Below are 21,808 nucleotides of genomic sequence, written 5' to 3'. Positions count from 1 at the left end.
ATATTTGTTTGCAATTAAGATCATTGAAAGACACATCATTTAGACCAATATTAGTACACTTTAAGGATAAGAAAAGATATATTTCGGATGCGTATCGAGACAATCAACCAAGGCGTCAAAATTAATTCTATTTTTCTTATATTAAAATTTTTATTTAGAAATTATATTCAGTTATTCTCCTGAATGACGTGATCATTGAAGCATATAACTAAGGTTACAAAGATGTAACGATATAAGCATTTTTAAGTTAAGTTTAAGCTTTTATACAAAATTAGATTCTGAATTTTTATAAGAATTTCCAAGAAGGCTTTCACAATTATAATTTTAGATATGTATCTTCTACATTGTAGCTCATCTTAAATCACTAAGATTGAAAACACATATTTCAATAACATTCGAGCACTTTCAGAATCTTTGTATTTAATATTGAGTTTCGATACAAAATAAAGGATATTTTAACAAGTATTAGGACATTATGTATCAAAGTTAGGCAAGTAGAAAGATAGATCAAGATCAATTCATTTTGCCTAAATAGAAATATCCTTCTCTTCTTCTTTTTGTAAATCTATTTAACTTTCAAAGTTAATCGTGAATGATAAAACTGAAATTTCTTTTTAATATTACTTAAAAAAAAACTTTATGTAGTATTTTAAACATTCAAGCATTGGAACACAAGTTAGTTTGAGGCAAGGGTGAAGCAAAGACTTGTGAGCAAAGTTAAGACATATTCCAAGTTAAGACATATTCCAATCAACTTATCCAAGCATGGAGCATTACAAAATATTGAGAACCTATAATTCAAGACATCATGCCATATGCAAAATAGATTATGTGTTAAGTCATTCATTGAAATATTAAGAATAAGCATGTCAAGGACCAAAATCAATTCTTTTCAAATAAACTCCCCTTATTTAAATATAATCTTGCACTGATTTCATTCTTAAGGTGTGTTTCCAAGTGATTAAAGCTTGACTTGATTCTTCTTATACTTTCATTTACTTTGTCATTCATTTTTACTTTCTTGTGCTCTATACTCTATTTGCTCCCTATCCGGTGGAGTTGGAAGGGGCACGAGGTACTACCACTAGCCTCCCTCTTGTGCCGTCCCTAATATGCCCTACATCGAATAGTTGGGTCAAATAGTGCCGGGTACTACCACTAGCCTCCCCATTGGCACCATCCCTATGATGAGCAATATAGAAAGGTTAAAATGTTCACTTGAAACTCTCTCTATTTAAGTGTAATTAATTACGAATTTTATCCCTTCCAAAAGAATGCTCACACAAGTATCACAAATGTGCCGAATATATTATGCTTGTTTTTGCTTTTGCTTAAGATTGGAGTACTTGCCTTCTCTTGAATAATATCCATTTTTTTTTCTTTATCTCTCTCTCTTTTTGTTATTCTCAAGTAATTTACATGAAAGAACAGAATAAAGAAATAATCTTATGTATCATATAGATGTATATCATGCAAACAACATTTTCATTAAGCTCATGGATTCATAATTTCTCACAAGTTATTTTAAATCAAAATTTTAAGCATAAACTTGTGTATTTCATGGTTATGACATAGGCAAAGATATATTTTAGTTTGGGCAAACCATGAAACAATTTCTAAAAGTATAAGTCAATCAATATATATATATATAGACATGATATCAAAAATTTATAATTAAAGACCTTAATCATGCCATAATAAGATTTAAGTTATTGACTTTGCTCAATTAATTTATGAGAGAAGTATCTAGAATTACCAATTCATTCTGCATTCTTCAGTCAAATACCTACTAGATTTCTTATGTATGAACTTTTGGCTGAAGAAGGTCCTCTCTCTTGTTTGCATGTGAATGTTTATTGTATCTTACATGGAGATATCCTTCAAGTTGAGATCTCTCATTTTCTTGCTCAAGGATCCTGCATTATTAACAAACTCCTTTTCTTTCTTGAAAGAAAGTCATTAGTTTCTTCAAGATACAAAATATTCATCCAACATATTTTTAACTAGATGACTCAATATAAGATATGACAATAGTTGCATGTTGAGTCACTTTACTCAAGAGATTGCCTAAATATAAGCAAGCACATATCACTTGAACTAAAGAGATAGTTTCATTAACCAAGATGGTTCAAGGACAAGCATGTGAGGCAATAGAAAGATTTATCAAGGTCAAATCAATTTTTTATTTTCAGAATCAATTTAGCTTAGATTCTATTTGCTTAAGATAATTATCAATAAGACATGTTAGCTAAGTTTTAATCAACTTATCTTAAACGGTTATTTCTATCAAAATTCAGATTATGATTTATTTGTTATCAATAAAATATGATTCATTAAAGTTAGATTGAAGTCTTGCACAAGGGCACATAATGAGCATACAATCTGGTCTACTAGCTGTATGATAAAATAGTTATTCTATCATGCTTCAATACAGCTTTAAAACAATAGATCTACTTTGCTCATCCTTTTCAAATTCTACAAGATGGGGTCACAGACATACCTTCTTCATGCCAATCTTCTATTAAGAGTTTTCTTGTGGACTAACTTTGGTCAATGAAGATCCCCTTTCTTGTTTGGCTTAATTTGGAGTTCGAGAGAAAATGTTAATTCATTCATCATACATATTTCAAACTCACCTTGCATGAGCTTAGTAAAATCTTCATATAAATCTCCATTAGTAGAACCAAGAATGATGTCATCAATGTATACTTTGAGCAAGTAAGATATCACAAATTCTTCTTTTTGATGCAAAGATTTATCACTATTACTTTCTATCAAAAAGGTTGCTTAAGCTTTTATATCATGCTTTTGATGCTTGTTTCAAATCATATATTGCTTTATCATATTTGTAATGAGTGTTTTCAAATATGGTGGTTATTTAACATATATCTTCTTTAATAAAGTAGGCACATAGGAGTCCATTCTACACACTCATTTGATAGAATATAAAGCTCATAAAGCAAGCAAATGATAATGGTGATCTTTACTTCTAATCATACAAGAATCTCATCAAGATCTATTTCATCTTTTCTTGATTTAGTCTTTTAGTAGTCATCAATTTTTCTTCATTAAGTGCATTTCTGAAAAACTCAATTTGGTTCTAATTATTAACATGTTTTCAGATTGTTATATGTAAAAGATTAACCATATACATATATAATTTGATTTTAGTATCTTGATAATAAATCATTAGTCTCATAAAGAATAAAATGAATTGATATTTCTGCAACTAAAATCTTTTCATTGAATATTCTATATGCATTGCTTGATGAATGATATCCAAGGATAGACATATCTCTATCAGATTTGGCATTACTTTCAAGAAACCATATCAAGTATAACATATACTACTGATAAATATGAAAGATATGCAATAGTTCATTTTCTATTTTTCAGAAGATCAAAAGGAGTTTTCATCAAAAATAGATCTAATAGAAATCATATGTATGACAAGCAGTGATGATAGCTTTAAAAAAATATTTAAGTAGATGACTATCATACACAATTGTCTTTTTCATTTCTTCAAGAATTCTATTAACCCTATTTTACTTATGGTGTCCTTGGTGCTGAAATAATTAATTTCTGTATGAACTTTATCAGGATTTTGGTTTTCAACACTGTGCCATGATACTCTTTATCTTCATAGTTTGGAAACCTTTATCATTTGAAACACTTTTACAAGATTTAGCAAATACAAAAAATATTTCAATTTTATTTGCCAAGAACAAATCCAATGTAAGCTTTTGAAAACTTAGTGATGGAAACAACATCTTTAGATTTAGAAATTGATTTTTGTTTGTTTCCTTAGTTAGCATGCATAGCAAACTTTGACCTTTCAGAAGATAATCTAAGTAAGCCAATGGCAAGGTCTTTTGAGATTAAGTACATACTAGCATGAGTTGATTTTATATGCCAAAGATGGTTTCTTTAATCTTGGTATTCATAGTGCATATATTCAAAAGCACACCAAGTACACATTATCATATCTATGATCAATAAACAATAATGCCATGGATAAAAACTCTCAATCAAGCATATAGAGAATTCATAGAGTTATTCTTAATAAATTGATTAATCATTTAGCAACTTATCCAATAGTGAGTAAAGTATACTATAAAATGAAGTGATTTGATTATATTTCCAAAAGTATTTTCTATATCACAAAATTGATCAATACATGCAATTCATATTTTAATCAAATACTAAAGCCAAAATAATGATGAGATGCAAGGATTACTGATTTCATTATTATTATTATTATTATTTTTATTTAAAATTACTTTTCATAAGTATGTTTTAAGTTTCATTTTTTTTTGACGTGTGTCTAGAACACCCATTTGTATGAATCTATTTGTTCCATGGGTATCTTGGCACATCTATGTCTACATCCTCATATTTTCATTTTGGGTACCCAAGCTTGCTTGGGTCCTTGAGAGTTAGGACATATGGTTCCTTTTGGAACCCAGATTTGTTTAATTGTAATAACTTTACCACTTGATTTAATTATGTTAGAACGATAGGTAAAGTTGTTATGCCCATTCTTTTTATGCTTGAAATAAGTTATCTTATTTAATGGTTTGCTTGGTGAATTGATAACCTTTTTCTCTAGAGATTTATTATTAAGTAAAGGAGTCAAGCTAAATTTTGATTTATCATAAGCAACATATTGACTTTCAAACATTATTTTTAATCTTTCTGAACTTACAGTGAATTTGTTAATAAAAGATTTTAATTGGTTAATTTCTTCATTTAAGTTTTGATTTTCTTTAATTAAATTCTGATTTTTCTGAATCAATTGTTCTGAATTTAACCTTAAGCTTTCATTTTTAGAATTTAGTTTGTCATATATTTCAGCAATAGAATTTTTTTCTTTTGAAATTTCGAGATTTAGCTTTTTAAGATTTTTATTTTTGATAGCTAATTTTCTACATTCACTATACAAATCATGAAAAGCATTTAATAGTTCATCATAAGAATATTCTTCATGAAATTCATTAGATTCAGATTCTACTTTATCTTCTAGTGCCATAAAACATAAGTTAGTTACCTTTTGTAGTTCATTGTTGCTTCTGGCTTTTAATTTCTTGCTTGACTCTTTCTTGGTCAAAACTTTCTTCCTTTTTATCTCTTTCTTTCTTTCTTCTTGCTTCCTCTTCTTCTTTGTCTTTAGGAAGCTTTTGAATTTTTTTGTTGTTCTTTCTTCCTCGAGTCGACTCGGGTTTACTTGGAGTCGACTCGACTAACTTGAGAGTCGACTCGAGATCTTCGGGAGACGTCTCGTTCTCAGAGGCCTAAAAGATGATTCTCTGTCTTTTGAACTGTTCTGCCTCGGAGTCGACTCGGGCCTTATCGGAGTCGACTCGGCTAACTTGGGAGTCAACTCGGAACTACTTGGAGTCGACTCATTCACAGGGTCTTCAAGACTGTGTCTCTGCCTTTCAGACTGTTCTTCTCTAGGAGTCGACTCGGACAAACTAGGAGTCGACTCGGCTACTGTGGAGGATTCTGCAATCTTATTGTTAGTACGCAATTGAAGCACATGTGAGCTAATCTGAGATTTATCATAAATATTTTCTAAAGTATCCCAGATCTCCTTAGCAGATAAGCATGCAGAAATTTCATTAAACTTCGTTTCATGAATAGCACAATATAATATGTTCAAGCATTAGCATTCAATTGTGCTAAGTCCTTTTCATTAATAGTTTGAGAGAGTGTGTGAAGGTCATTTATTATGATTTTCCATAAATAATAGTTTTGTGATTGAATAAAAATGCGCATGCGTGCTTTCCAATATGTGTAGTTTATGCCATTAAACAGTGGAGGGCTATCAATTAATTGTCCCTCTCCTAGAAAACTATCTATTTGAGTTGTCATGATCTTTGGCTCTTGATCGTGAGATCAATAATTAATCTTGAGCACCTGTTCTGATACCACTTGTTGCCCAAGGTGACAACCCAAGAGGGGGGTGAATTGGGTCTTTTAAAAACTTTTAAACTACTTCTAATCTTTTAGAGTTAATTAAGCTAAGTTGTATGGATGCTTAGTGAAATTTAAACTTAGCAAGAGTATGATTCTAATCTAATCAACTATTAAGCAGCGGATTCAATAAAAGATTAGTCTAAGTTTGCCCAAGTATGCAATTCAATTGAATGAGACTTGATTAAGTAAATTGAATATGCTTGCAATTAAAGGATGCACGAAGAAGAGTTAAGCAAGCTTAGTATCTAAGTAAGTAAGTGAGTGAGAAAGTCAGACAACAAAGAGCATCACAAACACAACAAAAATATAGTGGTTCGGTGCATCCCAGCACCTACATCCACTCCCCAAGATCTCTTGGGAATTTCACAATAATTCCTCAGATTACAGCTGGTTGTTTTACAAGCTCACAACCCAACTTGTTGTTTTGCGAGATCACAACGAACTCGGTCGGTTTTCACAGGCTCACCGACTAGAATCTACCGATTGTTTTCACGGGCTCACAATCCAACCCAGTTGGTTTTCCCAAAGGCTCACCAACCACAACCTTACAACGATTGTTTTTCGGGTTCACAATCAACCCAGTTGGTTTTCCCCAAGGGCTCACCAACCACAACCTTACAACGTTGGTTTTCCCTTTGGCTCACCAACAAACCTTAACACCGTTGGTTTTCCTTTGGCTCACCAACAAACCTTAACCTCTTTATTCAATCTCTTGATTGAATCAAGTTACAAGATATTAGACTAAGAATTTAAAGCAAGTACAAGCTTCTTAACTAAGCAAATATATCAAATATAAACAAATGGAGTAAAGAGAAGCTCTCAAACGAATTTTGAAGATGAAGGAACTCAGCTTCTTCTTTACTTGACCCTCTTCTGATTTGGCACGAGGTAGAGGATGATTGAGGCAGCACACGGATGGAGAGGAAGCTTTGGGATTCACTAGGATGCTCTTCTTCTCTCTATTTCGCTTTGGATGGCCCTTTTGTGCTTATGGGAGATTTTCCTTGTAATCTCTTTGAAATCTCTTTCCTAAATGTTTTCTCCCATTTCCATAACTTCTTCCCTAGCTCTCCTCTTGATTTTATAGCTTTGGATGACTTGGGAACAAAAATCTAGCCGTTAGAGACAAGAATAGAGCCGTTGGAGCCAAGAAAAAACTAGCCGTTACGCCTCCCAGCGTGCTGGAGTCGACTCGGCTGAAGTAGGAGTCGACTCTGCTGAAAATCAACTTTCTGTTTTGTCTGTTTGCAGTCCTGGAGTCGACCTGGGAGCTGACTCGCAGTCTCGGAGTCGACCTGGGAGTCGACTCGAGCACTGTAGCACTGAAAATGAACTCTCTATTTTTTGTTTGTTCTCAGTCGGAGTCGACTCGTAAAGTTCCGGAGTCGACTCGAGCACTGTTCTTTGAAGCTCTAGAGTGCCAGAGTCGACTCGGAACTTCCAGGAGTCGACTCGAGGACTATTCTTTTGAATCTTTCTTTGAGTTTGCTCCTCCAACTTGAATTCTTTGAACTTGAAACTTGGGCCAATTAAGTATATCTTTCTTCCAACTTTTTGAGAGCTTTTGAGGCCTTCTTCTATTCTTCCAACTTGTTATGTTTCTAGCAAAATAAATATCTTTCTTCTCGCAACATAAACATTAGTAATTATACTTCAAGGTTTTGTGATCATCAAAATCAATCTTTAACTCAATCTTTGGGTCATCAGTATGCCTCGTCCTAGGGTCGACTCGGACTAAACTGGAGTCGACTCGCCAATAGCTGGAGACGACTCGGGCACTTAGGGGTCGGCTCGTTCTCAGGGTTTCAGAAACTCAACTTTCTGTTTTTCTTTCTCGAGTTGACTCGAGTTTACTTGGAGTTGACTCGGCTGACTTTAGAGGCGACTCGATATTTTCGGAAGACGACTCGTTCTCAGAGACCGAAAAATTGATTCTCTATCTTTTGAACATTTCTGCCTTGGAGTCGGCTCAGATCTTACTGGAGTCGACTCGACTATCTTAGGGGTCGACTCGGGAACACTTGGAGTCGACTCGTTCACAGGGTCTCCGAAAGCTGATTCTCTGCCTTTTCAGACTGCTTTCCTCTGAGAGTCGACTCGGACATACTGGGAGTCGACTCGCCAAGAATTGAAGTCGACTCGCAACCTTTTGGAGTCGACTCGGTAACAGGGTCTAAAATCCATCGTTCTGTCTTTCTGTCTGTTACCCTTTGGAGTCGACTCGGGACCATCTGGAGTTGACTCGCCAAGCATTGGAGTCGACTCGAAACCTTCAGGAGTCGACTCGCTAACAGGGTCTGAAACTCATTGTTCTGTCTTTCTGTCTGTTCTCAGTCGGAGTCGACTCGGAGAGTGCCGGAGTCAACTCGAGCTTGTGCCAGAAATGTTAAACCACCCAGAGTTGACTCGCAAAGTTCCGGAGTCGACTCGTGATGCAGACTTTGGTTCAAATTGAGTCCAAAGCTTAGCCAAATAACTTTGAACCAAAGCTCGAGGCACTTAAAATTCACATATATTTTCCTGAAATAGTAGATTGAATTCAATAGAACAACATAAGATATACTCAAAATGCTTTGTGCTTATTAAAATCAATTAGGGAATACTCAATTACTCCACAATCTCCCCCTTTTTGATGATGACAAAATATTGAGTATTTATAAAGTGAATTACCTATTCAAACAATGATTCATAGGTAAAGTTTTGAAATGAATTCAAATATCTAGTCATTTAGTGTATCCAAAATTGAAAGGCATGAGTCAGTATACTTTGAAATTAAAGCTCCCTCTTTCATTTGGAATTATATAAGCCTTCAAATCATACAATCAATTATTTGGCTTATATTCTTTTAATTAATCTGCTTTCTTAGAATTTCAGATTCTCCTCCTCAACATGTGCATTCAATTTTGTTTGAACTTTGTTCAAGTTTTCTTAAATTTCTTTTAATGTTGTTAACTTGAACTTAAGTTCTTAATTATAGAAGAAAAAATCTGACGATTTGTTCTTTTAATATGATTCAACTAATCTCCGAATATCCTTTGAATAGATTCTGGAGATTACTCCTTGAGAAGCCCCAATAGAGGAATAATAAACCTCGAGGTATCGAATCCACTAAGAATAAATCACATTTTGCTTAAAAATTTTTCTTATTTAGTGATTCCCTTTACATGTATCATATTTTCTCCCCCTTTTTGTCATCATAGCAAAAAGGTGAAGTATCAAAGAATCAATGTAGACAATGCTCATAACACAATACTCATAACACAGAAAGCACAATGTACACAAGTTTTTAGAAAAAGACTTCAATTCATTATAAGTATTACAAAATTTGAGTACAATGATTGAAAGTCCAAAAGGACTTTAAATGATAATAAAACAAAATACAAGTCTAAGGACATCTAGAAGAAGAAGATGAAGCTCTAATATTTCTGCGCTGACACTCCAGAAGCAACCGAACTCCTTCAGAGACATTCTCCAGTTGCGCAATAATTTTTGAAGTAGTCCTAGCTTGAGTTTGGGTCAGTTGGGTTACGCTTTCGTTGATTGTATCAAGTTTATCTATTACTGCGTTTGCTACCCTTTCTGCTCCTTGATTCAGGCTTAGTAGCTCGGACCTCACCGAGTCTTGCATTTGTTTGGTAGCTTCCTGAATTTTGGAGAACCTCATATACTGACCCTGAATTAGACTCCTCAGACTGGACAGCCCCTCTTTGACTTCAGCAACCATGACAGACACTGCTACAGTGGAGGGGGTCAAGTCAGTGGAGGGTGTACTGGTGGTATCTCTGAGTTTCCTCATAATGTCATCCCTCAAAGCTCTAAGCTACTCAGGACTAAGTCTGACCTCTAGAGGCTGCTGAGATGGTGGCACTGTGGATGAAGGTCCAGCAGAGGATGAAGGGCCAGCAGTAGATGGGAAGATGGAAGGATCTGCAGAGATGTCCTGATCATGGTCAGAGATGGGAAAGTGAGGAGCAGTGGGGTCAGATGGTATGGAGGTAGAGGATTTCCTAACCCATGTACCCTCAACCTTATGGAATCCCATTCGGTGGAGAGTCCCCTCGTTCATATAGTTCGTGTAACGGAGTGAACGAGAGGGTTCCCCCTCAGGGATAGGAATCTCTAACTTCCTAAAAATCAATGTGAAGAGCATATCGTAGGGGAGACTCAATCTAGGTTTATCTAGGGGTTCACTAATATAACTGTAAATAAGTTTTAGAAAGTTGAGAGGGACGTCATGTAAGATATTGAACATTAAAGCTAGATCTTTTTCAGAAATGAAATCAAATCTACCAGTTTTGGAAAAGAGGGTGCGAGAGATGATACTAAGTAGAAGGCGCATTTCAGCAGAGAGCTAATTTTGCAAAAACCTCCTCAATGGGGGATTGGGGAGCTCTCTCTAGAATGGCCGTAAGGGCCTCAGACCTATCAGTAGGGTGAGTGGGAGCTATACCCTCACAGGAGAGGTGGAGGACTCGGGCAATGAGGTCCTCGGAGATACTGATAGGGACGTTGGCTACCCTCGCTTGAATACCACCGCCACCCCGTGTGACAGTGCCATAGAATTTCCAGACTAACCCAGGATATGTAGGAAGGTCAAGGAAACAAAAGTACTCTAAACCTTGAACCCTAAGACGATGCCCTAGAGTGAACCCTTCATGGGAGAGGAAGTCAAAATCGATCTTCCTCCCGGTAGAGACGACCCTTCCGGTGCACGAACGAGAGGAAATCGACCGAGGCGGAGAGGGAACCGGAGGTGGTGACCTCACGGGTTCATTCCACGCCTTGGACCGTCTCTCGACGCCGCTCGCTGCAAGGGGTCTCTTCCGGCTAGGGACAACGACTTTTTTAGGCATCTTGACCTACCCAAGGACGGAGAGACGTGAAAAGGGAGAAAAAACTGAAGGAGAAAGGGAGAGAGAAGGTGGAGACGATCGGGAGAGATGACTCAAGGGTTTTGGAACAGTGACGGCCGAAAAGAAAGATTGGAAAAAGTCATTTCGTTTAGGGTTAAAAGACGGATTTTAGACCTCGAGTCGACTCCTGAAAATTCGTGAGTCGACTCTCCCATGAGTCAACTCTCAAAATCATCTGAGTCGACTCTTCTACGAGTCGACTCTCAAAAACATCCGAGTCGACTCGAGCTCTGGCATACACCAAAATCTAAGTTAGAACCGTGCCAAAGGAGAGAGAAGTAGTAATCTTTAAAGCTTAAGGAATGATTTGATGATCATAAACGTGGAATACTATATCTAACATGACTTAATGATCAAGATCTATGAATGAGAGACAAGAATCAAAGAAATAGATCAATTACTCCTAAACCTCTTCTAAGAACACAAAATCGATCTTCACTTAAAGATTTTGTGAAGATGTCAGCAAGTTGATCATCAGTACAAACGAATTCAAGCATCACATCACCATTTAACACATGATCTCTTATGAAGTAATGTCTTATCTCAATATGTTTAGTTCTTGAGTGCTAAATTGGATTTTTAGTTAGATTTATGGCACTTGTATTATCACAATTTATGGAAATCTTATTTTATTTAATGCCATAATGTTCAAGTTGTTGCTTGATCCATAAAATTTGAGCACAACAACTTCCGGTAGCAACATATTCGGCTTCTGCCGTAGATAGTGCAACCGAGTTTTGTTTTTTACTAAACCATGAGATTAAATTTTCTCCTAAAAATTGACATGACCTGCTGGTGCTTTTTCTATCAAGTTTACAACCAGCAAAATCAGAATTAGTGTACCCTATTAAGTCTATGCTTGATTCTTTAGAGTACCATAACCCAATATCTTTTGTTCCTATTAGATACTTAAAAATTCTTTTAACTACAATTAGATGTGATTCCTTAGGATTAGACTGATATCTAGCACACATGCATACACTAAACATGATATCAAGTCTACTTGCTATATGATATAATAATGATCCGATCATACCTCTATACAGCTTTCGATCTACTGACTTACCTGATTCATCTTTGTCTAGTTTGCATGATGAGCTCATGGGGGTGCCAATTGACTTGTTTCCATCCATATCAAACTTCTTTAGCATTTTCTTGATGTATTTAGCTTGATTAATGAAAATTCCTTCCTTAGATTATTTGATTTGAAGTCCGAGAAAGTAGTTCAACTCTTCCATCATGCTCATCTCAAATTCACTCTGCATTAATTCAGCAAACTCTTCGCAAAGACGATTGTTAGTAGCATCGAAAATAATATCATCTACATAAATCTGCACTATTAACATATCTTTGTTTTTCTTTTTCAAAAATAAGGTTGTATCAACATTTCCTCTAGAAAATTCATAATCTAATAGAAATTTGCTAAGTCTTTTATACCATGTTTTAGGGGCTTATTTTAGACCATAAAGTGCTTTATTTAATTTGTAAACATGGTTAGGATATTGATGATTTTCAAAACCAGGAGGTTGTTCTACATAAACCTCCTCATTAATATACCCATTTAAGAAAGCACTTTTTACATCCATTTGAAATATTTGAAATCTTTAAAACATGCAAATGCTATAACAGTCTAATTGCTTCGAGTCTAGCTACAGGAGCAAATGTCTCATCAAAATCTGTACCTTCTTCTTGATTATAGTCCTTTGCCACTAGTCTAGCCTTGTTCCTAACCACAATTCCATTTTCATCAAGCTTAATTTTGTACACCCATTTAGTTCCAATTATTGAGTATTCAGAGGGTCTTTCACCTAAGTTCCATACTTTGTTTCTTGTAAATTGGTTAAGTTTCTCTTGCATAGTATTTATCCGGTTAACATAATTTTCAGCTTCTACAATATTTTTAGGTTCTAAATGTGATACAAATGCAAGATGATTACTTAAGTTCCTAAGAGAGGATCAAGTTCTAACAGGTTGAGATGGATCATCTAAGATTAACTCTTTAGGATGACCGTAAGCATACCTCCAAGCCTTTGTAAGCTCATGATCAGCAATTACCTCTTGGCTTGTTGAAGTCTCTTCAATTTGCTTCGGTTCATCCTCTTGTAAGGTCATGTCATTCATCTTTTCTTCAAGTATTCCTGCATCATCATCCAAAACTATTTCCTTGCTAGAGGAAATATCATTAGTCTCATCAAAAATAACGTGAATAGATTCTTCAACAACAAGAGTTCTTTTGTTGAAGACTCTATATGCCCTACTTGATGTAGAGTATCCCAAAAAGATACCTTCATCAGATTTAGAATCAAATTTGCCTAAATTTTTTTTACCATTATTGTGAATGAAACACTTACAACCAAAAATATGAAAGTAGTTTATTTTGGATTTTCCATCTCTCCAAAGTTCATAAGGTGTTTTCTTTATAATTGGTCTCAACAAAACTCTATTTAAAATATAACATGATGTGTTAATAGCTTCAGCCCAAAAGTACTTTGGGAGCTCATTTTCACACAGCATGGTCCTAGCCATCTCTTCTAGGGTTCTATTCTTTCTTTCTACCACTCCATTTTGTTGTGGAGTCCTAGGTGCAGAAAAATTATGAGTTATGCCCTTTTTACTACAAAATTTTTCAAAGAGATGATTTTCAAATCTGTTCCATGATCACTTCTAATAGGTATAACTGAAGTATTTTTTTACATTAGTTACTTCCTTATGGAATTTCTTAAATGCTGAATATGCTTCATCTTTATGAGCTAAAAACATGATTCATGTATATCTAGAAAAATCATCTATTATCACAAGACCATACTTCTTTCCACCAAGGCTTGTGGTCCTAGTTGATCCAAAGAGATCCATGTGAAGTAGCTCAAGGGGTTTAGTAGTGGAAACACAGTTTATAGACTTAAAAGAGCTTCTAGATTGTTTGCCAAATTGACATGCTCTACAAATTTTATTTTTCTCAAATTTTAGCTTTGGCAAATCAATCATAGAATCTATTTTAATTAATTTAGACAGTGTATCCATGCTTGCATGACCTAACTTACGATGCCATAACCAACTTTCCTCATTTAGCTTAGTATCATCAGCTACTAAGCAGTGGCTGTTTTTAGTAAGATCATCAAGATCTACTATATATACATTGCCACGTCTTAGTCCTTTGAATACTAGGCTATTGTTAATTGAATTGGTTATGATGCACGAAGATGATTTAATCAAAACATCAAAACCTCTATTACATAATTGACTAACACTAAGTAAATTATGCTTGAGACCATCTACAAACCGAACATTATCAACAAGGGTTGAAGGTGTGATTTGTATTTTACCGATACCAATGATGTGACCTTCGCTATTGTCTCCAAAAGTCACTACACCTCCTTTCTTAGATTTTAGGGTAAAAAATTGCTTCTTGTCACCCGTCATGTCTCTTGAGCAGCCACTATCCAAGTACGAACAGTGTTTATTGAGCTTGGCCGCAAGACACTCCTATACACAAAGAAATCAAGTGATCTTAGGTACCCAAGTTTTCTTGGATCCTTCTAGGTTAGCTATGTTAGTTCCTTTTGGAACCCAAACCTTCTTAATCTTTCTTTTAGCTTCTATTTTTCTATAGTTGCATACATTAGCTTTATGTCCTATTCTATTACAACAAAAACAGATTACATCTTTAGCTTTACTTTCACCGGCTTTTACAAAGAAATTTTTAAGATATTTCTGTTTGTTCTTAGGCTTATATCCTAACCCGGCTCTATTAAACACAGCTCTTTGACTATTGAGTATCATTTCTAGTTTTTCAGAGCTATAAGTAAACTTCTCAACATTGGTTTATATTTTTCAAGTTCTTTAGTTAATTTCAAGTTTTCTTCATTCAATGATTTAACATTATTAATTTAATTATCTTTCAAAGTATGATTACTATTTTTAAGTTCTGAAATTTCCTTAGTTAGTCTTTCTTTATCTTTAATTAGGGTATCAGTTTTTTGGATTAGCAATTGGTTGCTTGTTTTAAGTTTTAAATTTTTTTTGACAATAGAGTCCTTATCCTTAATTAGTTTTTCAGTTTTATGATTGTAAGATTGATTAGTTAGCTTCAGGTCTTTGTTTTTAAAGATTATTATCCTATATTCATCCATTAGTTCATTAAAAGCATCATACAATTCTTCAAAGATAAAATCTAGACGATTTTCAATACTTACCTCATCCTCGTTGGCCATAAGGCATATGTTGGCCTTCTCTTCTTGTTCTTCTTCTGATGATGAGTTGTCGGATTCTATCCAAGTAGTGAAGAGGGCTTTCTTCTTCTTGAATCTGCCCCTCTTCTTCAATGTGGGGCAGTCGGCTCTGAAATGATCTGCCTTTTTGCACTCATAGCATCCGATTCCCTCACCTTCCTTCTTTTTGCCCTTGTCATTATGAAAGGAGCTTGAAGGGAACCTTTTCTTGTAGAATGTTTTCTTTCTATTTATAAACTTCCTAAATTTCCTCACAAGAAGTGCCTCTTCTTCATCCTCCTCATTGTCTTCTTCTTTACTACTACTACTGAAAGAAAGATCTTTGTTAGAAGAAGTAGATTTGAGGGCAATTATCTTTTTCTTATGGAAGGATTCTTCTTCGCTCTGTTGTTTCATTGTGAGCTCATGTGTCATTAGAGATCCAAGAAGCTCCTCCAGTGGCAGCGTGTTCAAGTCTTTTGCTTCTTGGATTGCCGTGACCTTGGCTTCCCGTGACCTTGGCTTCCCATGACCTTGGTAGAGAATGAAGAATCTTCCTGACAAGATCACTATTAGTATAACTTTTGCCTAGGCTTTTTAAGCCGTTGACAATATCAGTAAATCTGGTGAACATGCAAGAGATGGTTTCATTAGATTCCATTTTAAATAGTTCATATTTATGAACTAGCATGTTGATTTTAGATTCCTTGACTTGATTTGTACCCTCGTGGGTCACTTCAAGTCTATCCCATATCTCTTTTGCAAAGTTACACGTAGAAATTCTATTGAATTTATTAGGATCCAAGGCACAATAAAGAACATTCATTGCTTTGGCATTTAGTTGTGCCTTCCTTCTATCATTATCATCCCAATCTTTTTCAAGCTTGGGTATAGTAATGTTATCAACATAGATAGAAGGAATGTACAGTCCATTAACTAAGATGCTCCAAACATCATAATCTTGGGCTTGGATAAATATCCTCATTCTAGCCTTCCAATAGGTATAATTAGCTCCATTGAACAATGGAGGCCTATTGGTGGATTGCCACTCACTAAGGAAAGATCCAAAAGAGATTGTCATCTTAATCTTTTACTCTTTTTAAGGATTAGAACACCAATCGATATGAGAGCACCTGCTCTGATACCACTTGTTGCCCAAGGAGACAACCCAAGAGGGGGGTGAATTGGGTTTTAATTAAATATTGATCAATTAAAAATAAGGTTAGTGATTAACTAAATATATTGTAAATGAATTAGTTAGATCACTAGATGCAATGAGTGTAGAGAGTGAAAGAGACAAGGTGCAATACAAACACTGAAAGATTTATGGTAGTTCGGAGCCAACTCTTGCTCCTACGTCCACTCCCCAAGCTGCACTTGGGAGTTCACTATAATATTTAGGATTACAGCTGGTTGTTTTACAAGCTCACAACCTAACTTGTTGTTTTCACGAGGTAACAATGAACTCGGTCGGTTTTGACAGGCTCACCGACTAGAACCACTCAATTGTTTTTCCGGATTTACAATCAAACCCAGTTGGTTTTTTCCGGTTCACCAACCACAACCTTACACCGTTGGTTTTGTCTTTGGCTCACCAACAAACCTTACAACCTTTGATTCAATCCCCTGATTGAATCAAGTATACAAAATGAGAGTTTATAGTTCACAAAAAAGCTTCTAAAAAAGCAAGTGAGACAATATAAACAAAGTTGAGTTAAAGGCCCTCAAACAGATTTTAGATGAGGAAGTGGGGGCTTCTCGATTTCTGAGTCTCCTCTTGAATGTGCCAAAGGATGGAGGACAGTAGTAGAGCCTTGAATGCGATGGAAGCACTTTTTGGTTTGAGTTGAATGCACTTCTTCCTTCTTTTTCTTGGATTCACTCTTCAGAAGCTCTTGGTGGTTGAAATGCTTTAATGCTCAGATGGAATAGCTCTCTTGTTGTCTACTACTGTTCACTCTGGCTATTTAAGTGATTTCTTTTGAAACTAGCCGTTAGAGAGTGATTTGGAGTCATTCTGACCCGTCTGCACAGTCTGACATTGTATCCGTTGGAATCGGAGTCGACTTGTGCGATCTGGAGTTGACTCGACTGTTACTGGAGTCGACTCGTGCTTTACTAGAGACAACTCGTTCGCTGTTCTAGATTTGAATTAAAGTGTATGCCTCGTCCTAGGGTCGACTCAGACCAAACTGGAGTCGACTCGCCAACAGCTAGAGATGACTCGGGCACTTAGGGATCGGCTCGTTCTCAGGGTTCCAGAAACTCAACTTTCTGTTTTTCTTCCTCGAGTCGACTCAGATTTACTTGGAGTCGACTCGGCTGACTTGAGAGGCGACTCGATATTTTTGGAAGACGATTCGTTTTCAGAGACCGAAAAATTGATTCTCTGTCTTTTGAACATTTTTGCATTGGAGTCGACTCGGACCTTACTGGAGTCGACTCGACTATCTTAGGGGTCGACTCGGAAACACTTGGAGTCGACTCGTTCACAGAATCTCCGAAAGCTGATTCTCTATCTTTTCATACTGCTTTCCTCTGGAAGTCGACTCGGACATACTGGGAGTCGACTCGCCAAGAATCGGAATCGACTCGCAACCTTTTGGAATTGACTCGGTAATAGGGTCTAAAATCTATCGTTTTGTCTTGCTGTCTGTTACCCTTTGGAGTCGACTCGGAACCATCTGGAGTCGACTCGCCAAGCATCAGAGTCGACTCAAAACCTTCAGGAGTTGACTCGCTAACAGGGTCTGAAACTCATCGTTCTGTCTTTCTGTCTGTTCTCAGTCGGAGTCGACTCGGAGAGTGCTGGAGTCGACTTGAGCTTGTGCCAGAAACGTTAAACCATCCGGAGTCAACTCGCAAAGTTCCGGAGTCGACTCATGATGCAGACTTTGGTTCAAATTGAGTCCAATGCTTAGCCAAATAACTTTGAACCAAAGCTCGAGGCACTTAAACAGAAATTCACATATATTTCTCTGAAACACTAGATTGAATTCATTAGAACAACATAAGATATACTCAAAATGCTTTGTGCTCATCAAAATCAATTAAGGAATACTCAATTACTCCACACCAAGGACTCTTTCTAACTTTAGAATGAAAATTCTAGATTCAATGTAACATTGGACACGCCCAATGTTGGACCCAAACTCCATAACTCAAGACTCCTAATTAACTAGAACTTCTCCAATGTCACATGAACTCAATGTAATCGATGTTGGAACTCCTTGGACCCAATGTATTTTGGTACTGGAACTCTGGGATCCAATGTGTTTTGGCGTTAGAACTCTTGGGCCCAATGTAATTCGGTGCACACCCAAGAAGAAGACTCAATCTCCACACACGCCCCATGCTTGGGCTCATGCTCCTGCATCACCAATCCTCCATACAGAAAATACGTTCTGCTTGGGTAGACCTCTTGGAGTACATATGAACTCTTTTTTGGTTCCATGGTAGATGTATGACACATTTGTTGCAATGGAAGTGATCATGTAAAAGGTAAAATCTATGTGTTAATCCAATAGATATTTACAATTACTTGCAACTGGCTTTTGGGCATATACTACTCTAACAATTATATGTAAAAACTAATTGTTTTGCAAAATGGTTTTGTATGAAAAGTTTACCTAAATGTGCATGACATGATTCAAGATCTTGGTAGGCCATGACATCATATGACTAAGGGTTTGATAGTATTTATGTTCTCAATGGTCATGTAAGGACAATGGAATAACAGGGGACCAAATTGCAAGCATAAAGCTTATGCAAGAATAGGGAAACAACTGATTTCATCCTAGCTCCCTATGGGTTTGCTAAGCGATATATGGACTACATTCCAATCTATGGTCACATTGCTAATGTGTGATAGAAAACCTGAACGGACAGGTTGTTGATGATGCAAGGAACTTAAGTTCACCTATCTCAGTAATGTGTCTAGCACATTCGATGTATGTCATTAGAATTGAATTCTAGTTAATTATTCACTCAATTATTAATCTATTGAGTCAAGTTAAGATATGATTGGAGAATTTGTTAACCCTAGATTGGGCCTAGAAGAGCTCAATTGAACTAGGTCAAGCCAAGTCAAGCAAGATTTGGGATTGGACCAAGTCAAACCAAGTTTCACTATGGTTTAAAGAGTGGATGACCAACTATTTTTAGTATGCTACCCCATTCCTCTACTTTATGTGACAAGAAACTGAAAACCCTAGGGAGTTCGATGCACAAAGATAAGAAGGCATGTGAGCAAGGGTGCCCCTCGATAACACCCGGTCTTTTCTTGTGGCCTATTTAAACTTAGGCCCGGTCCATTGACTAGCATGGAGCTTCATTAGTTGAAGCTCGGCAAGTGGCAAGCTTGGTACCATAACCAGGATCAAGGCCTGCAAATGGAGAGTGGCCCAAAGGCCTGTCCCCAAATCAAAATGGGGCGAAGCCCTTGGTCATGTCACAATAGTAGGAGAAGGCAGCGATTCCGCCTCCTCCCGAAACTCCGATAGGTAGAGGGCTCCATCGCCTATAAAACCTGCCCCATGGCCACCCTGAGAAGCTGCACTGCAAGCATCTCTTTCCCCTTCTTCTCCTCTCCTTTTTATTGAAACTTCGCCGTTGTACCCTATTCCTATGACCACCATCACCGTGGCCTTTGCTCGCTGGAAAATGAGGCAAGAAGCTCTTTCTCCCTTTTTATTTCCTTTCTTGGCCTTCTCCATTCTCGATTGAATCTCCACCAATTGAATTTTCAATGTTAAATCACTAGAATTAAGCCAAAAACCAGACTCCTATTCTGCCCTATTTTCCTCTATTTTTGCTGGATCATGCTCTTGCCGACCGTTAGTAACAGCCGCACATTCCCGAGACCTCCATGATGGTGTCCTATGATCAAACGTCAAAGCCCCAGCTGCTAGCTAGTGAGTGAGCTGAGGCTAGGTTGATGTGATTGAGGCCAATCTTATTTGTGTGTCCCTTATTTCCTTGTTTTTCGGCCTTTCACCAGCCATCCCCTCCGATTGTCACCTTTGGTTGATTGGCTAAGATTACAAGAACCACCATGGGCTGCCGCCCACCTTCCATTGCCGCCATCTTCCTCTTGTTTTGAGGAGGCTATAAAGCTCCTTTGCTATAACAAAAAAGGAAAAAGAAAAAGAATAAAGAGGAAGAAGAAGAAGAAGAGGAAGAGAACGGATTGGTCCCTATGATCCTTTCTTCTCCTCTTTCTCTCTCCTCTTCATGACTTGTGGGTCACATCATGAGATGTGGAGCATGGAGCATTGGCCAACCCTAGAAAGGAATCTCAAACCACATTAGTAAGCGGACAATATATCGTTTTCTCCACCTTGACTCCATCACCATTAACACCTGTTATGTCATCTTTACTCTAGTCTGACCCTTTTTTTGTGATTTAATCAATTGGATTCTATGATTAGGTCAGTCGGATCGTTGAACACCACTGTCCATCAATCCTGTCTTTCTATGAGTGCTTGTACCATTTCTAATTATTACACTTGTTTCTATATAGAAGTGTAATTATTTGGACAAGAAGATGTCTAGCGAGGGGATACTATGACATAGTCTGTAAATTAAGAATTTTAAGAAGGAGCTTTCAGAATTATTTAGTTTTGTCGGTGGATTTATGAGGTAAGTAGAATAACTATTTTTCTAGATTTATCAATAAATTATAACATAGTTTATAAAATAAATTATTCATAATTTATAAACATGCTGCATAATATTTTATTATTGAATATGTCTTTTTTTAAAATATTATATTATTCTTGATTGAATATTTTTATTCTATATGGATTATGCTCGATTGATTTTGATATTGCATGATTTTATGTATCTATTGATTTGGAGGATGAAATATATATTTGAGAAAAAGAGTTTTGACTTGAGTCAAATTTAGACTCGTAATCAAATTGTTGTGGTTGAAATTTGGCATGAGGGTGACCGCGTTGGAGGAAGCTGAGAAGACACTGGCCGGGACAAAGAAAGGGAGCTGACCTCCTGCGCACCGGTGTACCTGTACAAAGCCTTGGCCGGAGATTCCGACGAAGGCCCTTGATGATCCCAGTGAGATTTTGATGTTTACAAAGCCATTAAGGACATGTTATTGTACTAATGAGTTTATGTTCAATGTTTCAGAAAAATGTCAAAATAATTCAAGATAAATTAGTAAGAACTAATTTGAAAAGACTTTGATTCAGTAAATGGCCAAGGAACAGTCCTCGAGTCAACTCAAGAAGGGTTCGAGTTGACTCTGGCACAAACAGGATTGTTGGCACACTTCAGGCATGCTAAGGAGCCGACTCATGTTGAGCTCGAGTCGACTCCATCAAAGTGCGAGTTGACTCCAAAAGATCAAGAGATGACTCCCTTCACAATGAGCTAAAAGACAAAAGTCAGAAACAGTCGCCGAGTCAACTCATGAGAAGCTCGAGTCGACTCTTTGAGACACTCTTAGAGAAAGACAGAAACCTGGTTTTCGAATGAACAATGGCCGAGTCGACTCCAGGAGACATCGAGTCGACTCGACTCCAGGAGACATCGAGTCGACTCGACTCCAGGAGACATCGAGTCGACTCGACTCCAGGAGACATCGAGTCGACTCCCTGAGAAAAAGACAGAAATCTGAAATTCGGATGAACAGTGGCCGAGTCGACTCCAGAAGACATCGAGTCGACTCCCTGAGAAAAAGATAGAAAT

This window comes from Phoenix dactylifera, unplaced genomic scaffold (assembly GCF_009389715.1).
Source record: "Phoenix dactylifera cultivar Barhee BC4 unplaced genomic scaffold, palm_55x_up_171113_PBpolish2nd_filt_p 000159F, whole genome shotgun sequence".
NCBI classification, from domain to species: domain Eukaryota; kingdom Viridiplantae; phylum Streptophyta; class Magnoliopsida; order Arecales; family Arecaceae; genus Phoenix; species Phoenix dactylifera.
This window is presented reverse-complemented; position numbering follows the sequence as displayed.